Source organism: Protopterus annectens, chromosome 3.part0 (assembly GCF_019279795.1).
Source record: "Protopterus annectens isolate FY-2018-M chromosome 3.part0, PAN1.0, whole genome shotgun sequence".
Lineage (NCBI taxonomy): Eukaryota > Metazoa > Chordata > Ceratodontiformes > Protopteridae > Protopterus > Protopterus annectens.
Window position 1 is genome coordinate 642304934 of NC_056731.1, and position 15282 is coordinate 642320215.

Here is a 15282-nt window from a genome sequence, read left to right on the forward strand (position 1 = left end):
TGTTTCCCAGATGCTCTCTTTGTACACAGTAGGAGTGCCTGAAATCAGAATATGATCTCACTGCACTCAGTTGAGTGAGCAAATGAGATGGGCCCAGAAGGAGTATCCAAACACAAATTTACAAGAGGGGTGGGCAGTTGCAAGGCCACTAAGATTAACACCAAAACAAAAACAGGGAGGGTTCACCATGTAGTGATATAAGGGATAAGCTGAGAGATTTTCTCAGTGATACCTGAGTGGGGTATTGTCTCCACACCCTAGGCCAGATCAAGATAGGTAGTGTGCACCTTCATCCAGGCCTATAACACAGAATCACTGGGCTGTGACAACATCACAGATTGCCCATAGCATGACTTAGAACATACACCTACCTGCCAATGTTGGATACACACTTCAACACAGCCTCCAGACAGACTATGTTCCAGTAGAAGGGTGTACATCAAAATGCATCCCTCTGAGTGGGGGGCAGCACCTAATGCATGCATGTATAGCTACGTCCTGACTCTCCTCCTCTGTAAAGTAGGCCAACATGCCATCATGGACCTTTTCTAAATGGACACTAGTAATATCCTGGCTGTGTGCAACAGACATGTGTAAGTTGTTAATGCTACAACCATGTCTATTTCATCTGTTAGATGTCCTCAAAGAGACCATTGAGGGCATGCATGATGACAGCACTATCATCCTGTGGAAAGTGACCAGGCCAAGGCATTTAACACAAATCCGCTCTGAGGTATTCACTCAGTATTGTCAGATGTGGACATAAACACCTATATCACCAAGTGGATAGACCACTGGTTCACATATGTGGCACCTAAATAAGTTGAAATGTGTGAAGTGGCCTATATCTCAGGTTCAGTGATCAGGTCTATACATAAGGGCTGCCTGCTAGGCCCTTTCCTGTCCATTTAAGTCACAGATGTCAAGAAACATACACATCCTGTGTCCAAACAGCTGTCTGAAGGAGTACAGATTGTGGGAAATCATTGGCTACTTCTGTAAAATTAGTATAATACAGGCAGTATCAACACACACTGAAGATTGCTGCCATAGCCATGACAACATGTGAGATGGAAGAAAAACATGGGGAGGGGGATTTGTTACATTATGAAAACATACACACAACCTAAGGATAATGTAGACATCATACCCTTAATTAGACCAATTGGTATGTGACCTGTGTCCTCAGGTATATGGTATGTGGAACGTCCACCAGCATGTGGCCACAGTGGTGACTAATCCCTTGTATGCAAGATAACTATTGAGTATGTGCAGGACATTCACATCAAAAGCTGTAATACCTCCATAGGTCACAGCCTTCATCACACCAATAGCTGAGTACAATGCACCCTTCTTGGTTTACCTCCCTGCATATCTTCCAGTGATGTGTAACTGAAGTGTACCACCTTTGCCACAGTGAGCTATCACACATCTTACTGGCCATATCTAGGTATTCTTTTTGTTGCATAAACATTATTGTCTGATGGTTGGAACCCACTGCAAGTTGTTATACCAGATGCATGTGTGAAAACCTCTTCTGGTTATGCACACAGTACATACACAGTTGTTTGACAACATTGATGGCATGGTTTGCATTTGTGAAAGTGTGGATTGTGATATATATATATATATATATATATATATATATATATATATATATTTATATATATATATATATATATATATATATATATATATATATATATATATATATATATATATATATATATATATATATATATATATATATATATATATATATATATACATATATATATATACATATATATATATATATATATATATATATAAATATACGGGTCTACTACCTTAGATCAAAATTACACTATTTCGAATTACGATAGTAGTGTCCCAATAACGCAAAAGTGCACTTCAAGGAAAGTGCACTTTTGCAAAAGTCACTAAGTCGAACGGGACATCTCCTGCACTGCGGTGCGGTAGTGATGGACCTTAGGGTTAGGGCTTGGGTTAAGGATAGTGGATAGCTCTACTAGTCCAACCACAGGCTCAAGCACAGACATTGCACGGTCGAGCAGTGACAATGTCTCACTCCACTGTCTATCCATGACATTGGAAAGATAACATATGGCATCACAAATGCCATGGAGGTCGTCACGCATGGCAGGGAGTACTGCATTCATGATCCTGAGCATCTGTCTGGTGTTGCAGTTGGTATGTGCATGTGCCTCCATGACAGACCGTAACATGCATCTGGTGACACCTGCTGTGGCACTTGCAACAGGAGCTTGATGGGCAGCAGTCCTCTGTTGAGCACCTCTGTCCATCTGCCTTTGTGTGACCTCACTTGCTGTCTGCCTATGGCTGGTGTCTACACTCACACTCGCCATACTCAACTCACTAGCCTATTCCATGCCACCACCCTTAACCTGTCCATTATCCATGGCTGCTGGGGACTGGGTATGTGTGCACATACTGTCTGTGTGCAGGGACATGGTGGTTGAAAGCGGGATACCAAACAATGGCACGGATTCGGGCACCAACAACCCCACCTGTGCCTCACTATGACCACCATCATCATGGGAGTCTGCTAAGACACTGATATCAGGTTGTGAAGGGGAGGGATACCATCTCCTGTGTTCACCTGTGAGGTGTAGTCAACATATGTGAATTAATACCCTGCAGTGTTATGTTTGCTGATACACACACACACACACACACACACACACACACACACACACACACACACACACACACACACACACACACACATATGCACACATGCACACACACACTCCTGGTACAGTCTGGCACAGCTGTGACACACATGGGCCCTTCTGGGCAGACCTCACAATAGTTCTGCCTGCCGCAATCCATCTCTTTCTCTGCTACTGTAAGGCCCACAACAAACAGTGACAAATCCTACTGTGTAATGGGCCTAGTAGCAGAATGGTAATTGTGGCCAAGACCAAGACTATGGGAGTGAGCTATACAGTGCCAACAAGTGCATATGCAAGTACTGTAAGATCTGGGAATACAAATGAAACAAACCTACCAGTAAATAACAAAGAATAACCACGAAATTGGAACCACACCAACGTATTTTAATTTAGCGCTTTCATCTTGACAATGCAAAACACTTTATCAGAATAAATCATAATTTGAACAGTCACCCTATATCCCATTCAAAAACACCTGATTGGACAACTACAAACTTTCATTCCACATTTAAAGATATAGTACAGTAAAAATCCTACATATAATTATCTATACAATAAGTTAAAAATACATAACATATAAACAAATATAAAATTTTTGCTTTTATGTATGGTTTTGTGCAAAATACTATGCTAAAAATTAAGGAATGTGTTCAACAAGAAACATTTTTTTTTTAAATATGCTGTATGTTACCACATAAGAAACTGCAATGATTTAATATTCAGAACTGACTTTTAGTTTTAACACACTCTGAATGGAACATTGGTCAGGCAGTCCAGGCAGGATAACTGTATTTAATTTAAGCTGCCATTGCAGTTCCCTGAACTCCAAAAATTCATTATATGACCCCCCTCTCTGTCCCAAATCTATTTTTATGAAAGTGAAATTCATCAGTTATTACATCAAAAAAATAACCAAGTAGATTCCTTTAACTTAACCAGGGCAGAGTCTGATTTACTCAAACAACTATGTAACAATGGTAACATCTGAATCATGAAACCAGACAAGGGGGGGGAGACGTGATTATGAACAAAAATGAATAAGTCAATAAAATGTTTTCCATCTTATTTACTGACACATATGAGGAATCTTCAGTTAATTAAATGAATATAGCTTATCACAAGTTGGATGTGTGTCTAGAAGATTTATGGTTGAATGACCAAATTTGCCACCACAGAACTAGAATATCTAAAAGTGTCTTGCCCAAAAATCCCTACAGTATTTGGAATACCTAAAATACACACGACACTAAGAGATCCCCCACTTCATCCAGTAGTAGATGTCAGGGCTTCTAAACCTTTTTATATAGCCCAATACATAGACAAACACACAAAACAGGTACTTTTACAACATTCTACATATATCAAGGACTCTTGAGATTTTTTGGGGGCGTATTGATCAGAATTTATATAATGAAGACCTCATTTTTGTCACTATTGACGTGGTCAAACTTGTTTCCGTGATCCCCCATAACTTGAGTATAGAATGTTTTTTTGAGTATTTGAGTAAATACACTGACTTCACACACGACAATTTTTCTGCTTTGGCTACCTTTATGGAGAGAGTGCTGGAGAATAATTTCATAACATTTGAAAAACAACTATTTAAGCAGAAAACTGGAGTGGCCATGGGAGGACCGTGTGCCCCCTCCTTTGCCAACATAGTATTGGCCTATTGGGAGTTGAATTATGTTTTAAACAGTAATTTCTCAGATCCATGGACATATTTTGCACATTTTTTGGACAATATCATTATATTTTGGACAGGTACGAGAGACAGACTAAATTATTTTTTTCAATACTTACATATGACTGCTACATTTTTGAAAATCACCATGAATATATCAGAAGAGGAAAGTAGTTATTTGGACATTAAGTTATCTAAAAACAGACTAAGAGGTGAATTTTCCTCTAATATTTACAGGAATCCCACATATTTGAACACCTTTTTGTATTACTCTAGTCACCACCCTATCCATCAGAAAAAATCCTTGGTAAAAGGACAATGTGTCCGGTTAGCAAGGATGGTTTCGGAAACAGATGCATTTTGGGGTTTTGAAGGAGATGTTCATAAAAGGAGGGTACCCAGAGAATGTCTTAAGTGATATTTTCAATGAAGTGGTACAAGAAAGACTTAGGGGAGTTTTCACCCCACTGATGGGTATAGGGTTTAATAACCCGTCCGAAGGTATGAATAAGGAATCTATGAACCATTTCAGTAGAGCACTAGTTTTAACTTTCAACAGTGATTTCTATGATATAAGACACATAATTGAGAAAAACTGGGTAATTTTCTCTGTGGACCCCCAATATATTAAAGTTGTGGGGGAGAGACCACAAATAGTGTACCGGAAGGATGTATGTATAAAAAACATGGTGGAAAGGGATGGAACAACTAATTTAGAGGACAAGATGATTCAGTGTTGATCCTGTACTCAATGTCAACACATTTTAGAATGTAACTCAGTTGTTGTTGTTGTTTGTCTTTTGGCTTTTTCCCGGTAAGGGGTCGCCACAGCAGAACTCCTGTCCGCTAATGACTGGCAGTAGATTTTTACAAAACGCCAAGGTGCCAGCACGATGCCCAACCTTTAACAAAGGCACGCCCATTTACGCACACATGTCTTTCGAACGCTACCCAACCGCAGGAGGACATGCAGACTCCACACAGAAGGCACTCCCAAGCCAAGCCAAGAATTGAACAGGAGAACCTCTTGCTGTGAGGTAACAACGTTACTGCTGTACCACCGCGGCATACAGAATGTACCTCAGTTAATGTCCATAATTATGGGTCCATAAAACTTAAAAAAATATATAGTTGCAAATCGCTGGGTGTGGTATATTTAGCATCTTGCCAAGAATGTCCTGCATATTATGTGGGAAAAACTCACAAACCATTCCATACTAGAATTTATCAACATGTTTATAGTATTAGAAAGATGGACAGGAACAATGCTCTGGTAAAACATGTGATTATTTTTTCACAACATACTTTCAAATTCATGGTGATTGACCATGTAGATTTGGGACGGGGGGGGTCATATAATGAATTTTTGGAGTTCAGGGAACTGCAATGGCAGCTTAAATTAAATGCAGTTACCCCTCCTGGACTGAATGACCAATGTTCCATTCAGAGTGTATTAAAACTAAAAGCCAGTTCTGAATATTAAATCATTGCAGTTTCTTATGTGGTAACATACAGCACATTTAACATTTTTTTTCTTGTTGAACACATTCCTTAAATTTTAGCATGGTATTTTGCAGAAAAACAAACATAAACGCAAAAATGTTGTATTTGTTTATATGTTATGTATTTTTAACTTCCTATATAGATAATTTTATATAGGATTTTCCTGCACTATATCTTTAAATGTGGAATGAAAGTTTTAGTTGTCCAATCAGATATTTTTGAATGGTATATAAGTTGACTATTCAAATTATGTTTTATTCTGATGAAGTCTTTTGCATTGTCAAGACGAAAGTGCTAAATTAAAATACATTGGTGTGGATCCAGTTTCGTTGTTATTCTTTGTTATGTACTGTAAGAGCTAACTTACTGCTATACAGACCACACAATGACAGGGTGTAATGATATGTGATGATAACTGATGAAGGGACAAGACTATACACTATTACTGCAGTACCTACACAGTTCAGAGTCACAGGGATTCATTTCAGACAACATTCCAGAACAGTCTGCAATACATACAGGAAACATGTAAAGTACTAGGTGCATAGCCTCATAAAATGATACCAGGCTATTGGCCTTGATGCCCTCATAAGCCTGGCCCAGATGTCCGCCCATGTCCCTTCCAAGCCACCACCTGTTTCCCCTGTCCAGCTGGTACATCTGTGGGATCCCAGGGGTGTCCCATCCATTTCCCATGCAGTTGTCCAGCTTCTTTCTTCAAGAGGGCTATACATGTACTCTGCAAGACATTGGGAGAGAGTGTATTTTACACACAGTGTATTGTGTGAGATACTACACTATCCCGCCAAAAATACTATACATGTCACAGACCAGGTGAGGGCCTTGCGTGTGTGATGCGTGAGTGGGGTTTGTCTTACAGATATGCAGAAACGCCATCAATGCTGGTTTGGAAATTACCTTGTATGCCAGACACAGGTCACCTCTGATCAGTCTCTATGAGACTGAGTACAGGGACAGGGCTTTCATCCTACCTGTATTGGATAGGTGTTACAGACTCTGGATTTGCCTGGTCAGGAACCTCTGTGGTCTCTGCAACTGCTGCATTTGCTTGGCAAGGCACATGCCAAAGGATCCATTGTACTTTGTAATGCATCTGATAAGGGTGGAGTACAGGGATGCTGTGGCCTCCTGGTTCCTGGATGATATACCCGTATTTGTAAGGTGGGCCAAGTAGACAGCCTTCCATACAATGGTGCCCACATGGTGGGAAACTGTGAGGTTGCTACCAACCTTGGTGCACAAGTCACCTCACACCTGATTGCATGATCAGTACATTATTACTGTCATAATTAGTGTGGATGATGTCTACCACAGAGAGAATGATGCCTCTCCTGGCATTCAAGTTGCGGAAATGCGTCTTGTACCAGTTATTAATTGGGTGAGGGCCTCTTGGGGGATGCTGACATCAAAAGGGAAATGTAAGACAGTGGCCAGCTTGCAAGTATCTGTACACCTGGTCAGCCACAGACTACTACTTTTGTCCTGTACCTCAGATATGTATATCTCAAACAGTAGAGGCCCCCAGACCGATCCTTGGGGTACACCACTTTGGAAGGCTCTACTACTAGAGGTGGATTCCACTACTTTGACTGAGTGGGTACTAGCATTGGGTCAGTTAGCTAACCATCTGGTAACATACAGGTTGATGTTTAGCTGTGCAGGTGTATGTATCCTGGCCACCTGGGGATTCTTGTGAGAGAACTGGGCTAGGTGAAGGTGGGCATTGTTCACCAGCTTCCCCTCGTCCTTATGTTTGTTGACCACTTCAGAGAGGTCGACTAGATTTAACAGGCTTGATCTTCCTTTGACAATACCATGCTGTGTAGGCTCAGGCATTTTGATGTTGCTGATGTCCCTGTTCATAATGTCCTTGATATTGCCTTCAATGCCCTTGGAGAGCAGGCTAGTTAGGCTGATGTGCATATGGTTGGCTGGGTTGGTGGAGTGCTCTGCCTTTGTGTACAGGGATGACAGTGGCTGTCCTCTGTGCAGATGGGATGACAGTGGTGCTCAGGCTTTGGTTGACTACAGTGCAGAATGGATCTGAGAGCCCATGACTGTGTTCATGTAGGATGCAGCCAGGGATGGCATCAGGCCTATGGAGACTTCTATGTGTTGCCTTTGGGAGGGCATTACGGATCTGCTTCCTGATGATGAGGGGAGGGGGGCAGGTGCTGTGCATGCACATGTGTACCGATGGGGGAAGGGGGGTGATGTTTACACTTCACCTGTCTGCAGCCGGTTGCCTATATCTATGCCATATGTGTATGTGGTGTTACTGACCAGTACTACAGAGCAGATTTGTGTGTTGCCTCTGGGATTTCAGACACATGTGGAAGGCCTAGTGATTGGCTTTGGTGGATGTGTCTAATTTGCACCCAAAGATAGCATTAGGGTAATTCACTTGTGACCTTATTTGCTTGTGCAGACCAAGGTGACATTGCTTCCAGTAAGACATCTATTTCTTCTTGTCCCTGTCCAGCAATTATTTCTACCTGTTATAGCATTTGTGTATTGCTGCTGTCCACCACAGACATTTTCCCTACCTTGAGGGAGATGATGTTGTCCTGTCAGGTATTGTTAAGTCCACATAGCTATGTAGGTGCCCACATAGTATTGTGGTGTGGGCCTGGACACGACTGCTAGTTCCAACTGATGGGACTTTGGCTGTAAAGCTAAGTCTACCTGCTCTGAGGAGAATTATAGTCACTTGTGTAAAGTTAATTTTGTCTGACCCTGACAAGAGGGGGCAGGGGAGATGATGACCTGAACAGTGATGGCTATGTGGTCAGATCTTACCATGGAGAATGACACTGTAGGAGCACTACAGTGGCTATTCATGTTGGTTAGGACCAGGTACAGGATATTTCCACCAGTCATAGGAGTGTTGACCGTTGATCCACTGCATTCCCATTGACAATGCCGAGGAATCTTTGTGCATTCATGTTCAGGTGGCATAGGTCATGCACATTATGGTTGGGTAGTTGAAGTCACCCGGGAGCAAGGTACATGATTGAATCCTGACAGATTCCAGCAACTCCCAATAAGTGTGGTGGGTGTCCATAGTCATGGTTAGAGGCCTGTAGCTAGCTATGATTTGAGTAGGTGTTTTGTCAACTTTTAACTGCACTCAGGTTATCTCCCATGTGTCATCCTATTTAGCTAGCCTGGAGGTGTGTATGTGTATGATAATGTTCAACATTCCACCTCCTGTGGCTTTGCTGCCCTCCATGTGGGCTCTAAACGTATGATGGTATGAGTAACCTGGTGAGGTTAGTGTGCTCTCCACAGCTACAAGCTGGTGCCAGTGACTACACAAATGTTGGCATCCTACAAGACAAGGTACACTTGCATTGCCATGGGTTTCATGTTAAGACACCTAGATCCTGTTGGAGCAAGATGTCTGCACAAAGGCACACGTCACTGGTGGGCAAAGGCTGGAAAATAGTGTCACTATATGAATCTAGCTGGAACACACTTAGTTGCTCCGCAGGATATGACATCTGACAATCAAATGTATGCTATTATGTTATGACTTCAGTCTTTAATGGGTTGCCAGTGATGTGCCAGACAATACACAACTGTATGAGGCATTGACTACAAATATGAGGCAGACATGTGATCAGTCTGCAAAACTCTGGACAGTTGTCAGGTATGGGCTCAGTATATCACATATAGTTCAACACACACTTCTGCACTTGTGTACTTTCCACACACCCTATATAAGTCTCTTACATTTGTAAGACAAGCATGTGTATCATAGTAGCATTCACAGGTGAGATATGAATATTTACAAAATCCATGGTAGCTGGCCTAGCAGTGTCACACTCAGTATTGAACAACAGACACTCCAGTAGTAGTCATACATGTGCTGTCCTTTGCTGGGGTGACTCAGGGGCCAGAGATGTGATCCATGTCAATGCAGACAGGGCAAGCAGGAAGAGCTATAGGTGCTGGACAGCAGCATGTGAGTCCAGGTATTGTTGTGACCTAGTGTTTAATCTCCTATTTGACATTATTGCATCCCCCCTTCTTCATTACATTACAAGCTTAGATGATTGACATACCTGTTATACTGCTTAAGAGTTTCCTCAGAATAATGCAAATGATTAGGTTTGTGTAGTCACAGTCTGTCTTTGTGTAGATGGGTTCAGACCTGTGTTGCATAGGCAGCAGTTTGCCTTTTGTAGGTAATGCTCATGGGCAGGTGATGGTCTGTGCACCACTCGATGTCTCCCACTTACTACTTGCATCCAGACCAGCTGTGTTGTCTTTCCATTAGTCAATGCCATAGCAACACAGTGCTATAATTAAGTCCTTCATGTGGCCCTTGCCCCTTTTCCTTGCCTGTGTGGAGGACATTATGGAGGTGTGGGGGCTACAGTTTCACAGACAGTAGGTGGGAATACCTCTCAGGACAAGACATGTGGAGACAGCCCAACAACTTAGGGGACAAAGCTCCAGAATTGGGTACATATTGTAAGTAAGTATTGCTGTTATACACATAAAGGATTGCTAGATTAACAGGGTTTGTCTGAACATGCATTTTTTGCGATACTTGATGTCTGACAGTGATATGTCTCTGACATACCTCTCAACTGTCCAGATGTCTACAGACTGACCAGAGGTTTGCTTGTTTTGTATAGTCTGTTTCCCAGAAAACTTTTTTTTGTGAAGTCAGTAGGATATTGTGAGGATTGTAGTCAGTAAATACTGACATCCATTACTGTTTCAGACATCATATCCTTCAGGCATGTTATGTTACAACAAACCCTGTAATACCAGCAACTGTTTCAGTTTGTAACACCATTATGTGAGATATGACCCTCTTTCCGGCTTCCTGTCTCCCAAGTATGTCATGCTTTGTCCAGATGTCTTGCAGTAAGAGGTTCAGAGATATGATATATCTTCATTTAGTGACTGCACTCCCGGTATCATCCCAGTGACTTAGCAGACTCCTGGAAGTGGTATGCGGCAGTGGCCATAAATATGGTCGCACATCCTGGACATTCTGTGGAAATCTGTACAGTTCAGAGTTGTGTATGTCTGGCCATTGTTAACAGACTGCCAAGATTGTGTAGCAGTGTTGTGTGTAAATGTTTGTTGGGCTGAGTAGGGATAGTAGCAGATGTGAGTGCCATAGATCCTTTTCTATCTGACTGTGCATGCTGCTACAGTTGCTGATGGTCTGTCAGGTGTATATGTTCATAGCGGCAGACTGGAAAATGTCCTGTAACACCTCAGGATTCCCAGTAGACTGTGAGGTGGGCCACTATATGTCAGTGTAGTGTGTGACCGGCAATCAGGATGTGTTTGTTCAAACAGTCGTTCTACTCTAGAGTTCATTTGGAGTACTGGTATGTTGCTGTGACTGTGGTGCAATTGGTTGTAGGTGGACATTTTTCCACCAATATCTGCTTTTCCCTACAGTTTCATCCCTGTAGTGTATGATATATTTGGAAATACATGGGTAATTCCCCAGAGCTGATTTGGGTTAGTGTTGTGTTGGTCTTACTGTGGTTCAGAAGGTGCTGGGTGAAATGATTGGCAGCTCTCAGTGTTTTTTCTCTTCTGTTACATGACTGCAGTCATGCCAGTCCACTGTCTAGATGTCTAGATGTCTAGACACTGTCCAGATGCATGGCTGATATGTTTGGTCTGTTCCCCATAACAGTTGCGTTTTTCTGACAAATCACTGTGATGATGTGAGCACTGACATCAGTAAATAATGACATTCATTTGTGTTTCAGACCTGGAATCTATCAGGAATTATATGTTAAATCAAACCATGCTACTCTAACAGACCTCTACATATCTAACAGCCATATTTCAAAGATGTCACTATTGTTTGCCCTTTATCCCCCCACTTTGTCAGGATTTTTGCAGATGTCTTGCAATAAGAGGTTGGTTATCTATACATATATCTAGGTATAAATATCTATCTACATATATATACATATATATATATATATATATATATATATATATATATATATATCTGTGTGTGTGTGTGGCTTTCTGAAGAAGTTCCTACACAATAAAGGACGGAAGCTTAATCTACTATGATGGTTATTGTTTTCATTTTTTCAGTAAGAAGTTTATGCTTTATATTTATCTAGTTCTTCTGCATTTTGAAAAAAACGGTTGTTTTATGCATATATATATATATATATATATATATATGTGTATATATATATATATATATATATATATATATATATATATACATATACACACACACACACACACACACACACACACACGGACACATATAACAAAGCAAACAGTGTGTGTTGGACTATTTATCCTTACTGTCCTTACTGTTTGCTTTGTTGTTACTATTTTTGGGCAGTGTTGGAACATGGCTGAAGGGAATACAGGTACCCTTGAACTGGATTATACCCTGCGGTTGACTGGAGAATGGAAGAAATAGCATGAGCGTTTTTCTGTGTATGTTGAACAGAATGAAAACCCTCTTTTACAACTGGAAGCTATAAACTGTGTGTCTCATGAGAAAGTAAGTGACTGTGACGTGGTGCCCTTCTTTTGGTCCAGAAACTGTTTTTTGGTTAAGTTACTGTGACTTTACTTTGTTGAGAATGAATGTATTGAAGCTAGAAAATTAACTTTATAAGTTAAAAAGGCTTCAAGCTCAGAGATACCACTTTGAAGCCTGTTTGCAGAAACATATTATACCTCATGGTCTTCGGGTATTAAAAATGCCTACATATGGTGACACACATAAGGAATTATTGATAAAATGTCAAAGACTGAACCTTGATTTAAGCTTCAATTATTTGCAACTTCTGGTAGATTACTTCAAACCAGAGGAGCATGAACTGGTTACCAGCATAAATAATATGCAGATGGAGCTGTATGATAAATTTCCACCAGAGGTCTTAGATGAGAAATTAGACTAGATCATTGAGTCTGTGTCTTTATATGAAAGACAGCTATTAAACCACAAAATGGAGAAGGTTGGAGAGAGACTCAAATGATTTTGCCCAAGGACATGTTTTTACCTGGCTGATATATAAGTATAAAATTTCCAGTAACAATTCCTGTACCTCTGAGTGGTAGAAGTGCCTCTAAGAAAGGAATTGGCTAATACCTCCATTAACCAGGAACTTCCTGCAACCAGTGGTGAGCCGTCATCGAATGCAACTTGTATAACTAATGGAATGGAGGGAGGTGCTCGTAAAAAGTCTAACAACAGCTCAATTGAAATGAATATAGCTGTTAGTGATACCACAAACCAAGAAAATACGAAAAGGATCCAAATGCAGTAAGGTATTCAGGTGCAAAAAACGATCCACAAGCCACAGGACAACACTGAAATTTAATCACAGTAAAGCGCTTTTCGTCTGCTAAGGTTAGCAGACTTCTTCAGACAATACAAATAAGTTAGCACAATGCTTAAATAGTAACTACACAACTCATTTAACAGTCAATTAAACAATCAATCTATTAATTACAAATGAAATTTAATGCCATAGACACAAAAAGTAAAATGAAAAATATATATAAAAAAATCTTTTCACTAACATAGAACTAACCACTCTAAGCTAACATATTCACTTCCGAAAATAATTAATTAGTATTTAATTTACTATATATATAAACAACCAATGTTTAAAAAATATTTATATATAAAAAAATAAACTATGTAAAAAATATATAAATAAATGGTGTATGAATATACCATTAGAAAAACTAAAACAACTTAAAGATCAGTAATAAAAATCAAACAGTAATAAATAACCACATAATAATAATAATGGAACACGAAAATATATGTATGGTTAAATATCATGTTAAACTTCACTAACCTTTAAATACAAATGCCTATACCCTATCTTGACAGATTTCTCAATTTTAACAGGCTACTAATGGAGCAACCATCATTCAATCCAGGTAATACATATGCATTAAGCCTAATCTGCCATCTTAATTCTGACCCTTCTAATAAAAAATGTAGGGGGGCTCCTCTCTTATTTTCGGATAAATGATCAATCACTAAGAATTTAAAGGAATGGTCATTATACATAGTAATGTGCTTGGCTAGGGCATTATCTTGTTTCCCCTTGCTAATGGCGTATTGGTGTTCATAAATTCGCTCTCGTAATCTACGCTCGGTCTTACCCACATAAAATCCTGTACATTTCTGACACTGAGCCAAGTATACAACCATCCGGGTATTACAAGTGCATTTACAACGCATTTCAAATCTTTGATTATTAACTATGAATCGGTTAGATTCATAGATATATTTGCACTGGTTGCAATTTTGGCATTTATACATTCCAGGTGTCCTTATCGGAATACCGTCAGATTGTTCTAGCAATGTTTTCAGATTTCTACCTCTTCTAAAGGTGAGCTCCGGTCTGCTACCCACTTTACCAAACACTGCATGGTTACTATGAAAAATATTCCAATTCTTAGTGATAATATCCAAAATAACATGGCTGTAGATATTATAAGTTAAAATCAATCTAACATTAATGTTGGTGTTAGAAGGAGAAGTCACACCAGGTCTAACTGACAAAGATGTGTCCGAGTTGATTGGCTCTTCATTTAGGTCGATCCTAAGTATAGGCTGATAAACACCATTTTGTCTCTTATTAGTTACCTCACTTACTAAGCTTTCAAGTAAAGTCTGGGGGTACCCTCTATGTAGGAACATACTAACTAGTAGTTTACACTCATTGTGAAAATCTTCGTCAATGCTCACCATGCGAGCTGCCCTAACCAGCTGCCCCTTAACTACTGACTTTTTCTGGTAGTTCGGGTGGCAGCTGCTAAAATGCAAAAAAGAATTAGAGTGCGTGGGCTTTCTATAAATACTAGCTGTGTATTTATTCAATTTCACATTTTTAACTAACCATATATCTAAGTATGCTATAGCACTCTTACTAAAATTGGAAGTGAAGGACAAAAAATCTGTGGAAGAATTAAGGAAATCCAAAATCGATTTGCTATCTGATTCATCTCCCTCTAACAAAATAAAAATATCATCAAGGTAGCGTGTGTAGTACCTAATCTTCTGCATAAGTATATGATTATTCAACACGTACTCTTTTTCCCAGTAGGACATAACCATATTCGCTAAATTAGCCCTGCATGGTGAACCCATGGCTACCCCGATTTTTTGTAAATAGAAATTATCACCCAACATGAAATAGTTGTTAAATAAAATCAAATCCAATAATTCCATGACTAACGATATTTCGTCTGCAGGGGCACCTTTGTTCTTAAGAATTAAGATGGCAGATTAGGCTTAATGCATATGTATTACCTGGATTGAATGATGGTTGCTCCATTAGTAGCCTGTTAAAATTGAGAAATCTGTCAAGATAGGGTATAGGCATTTGTATT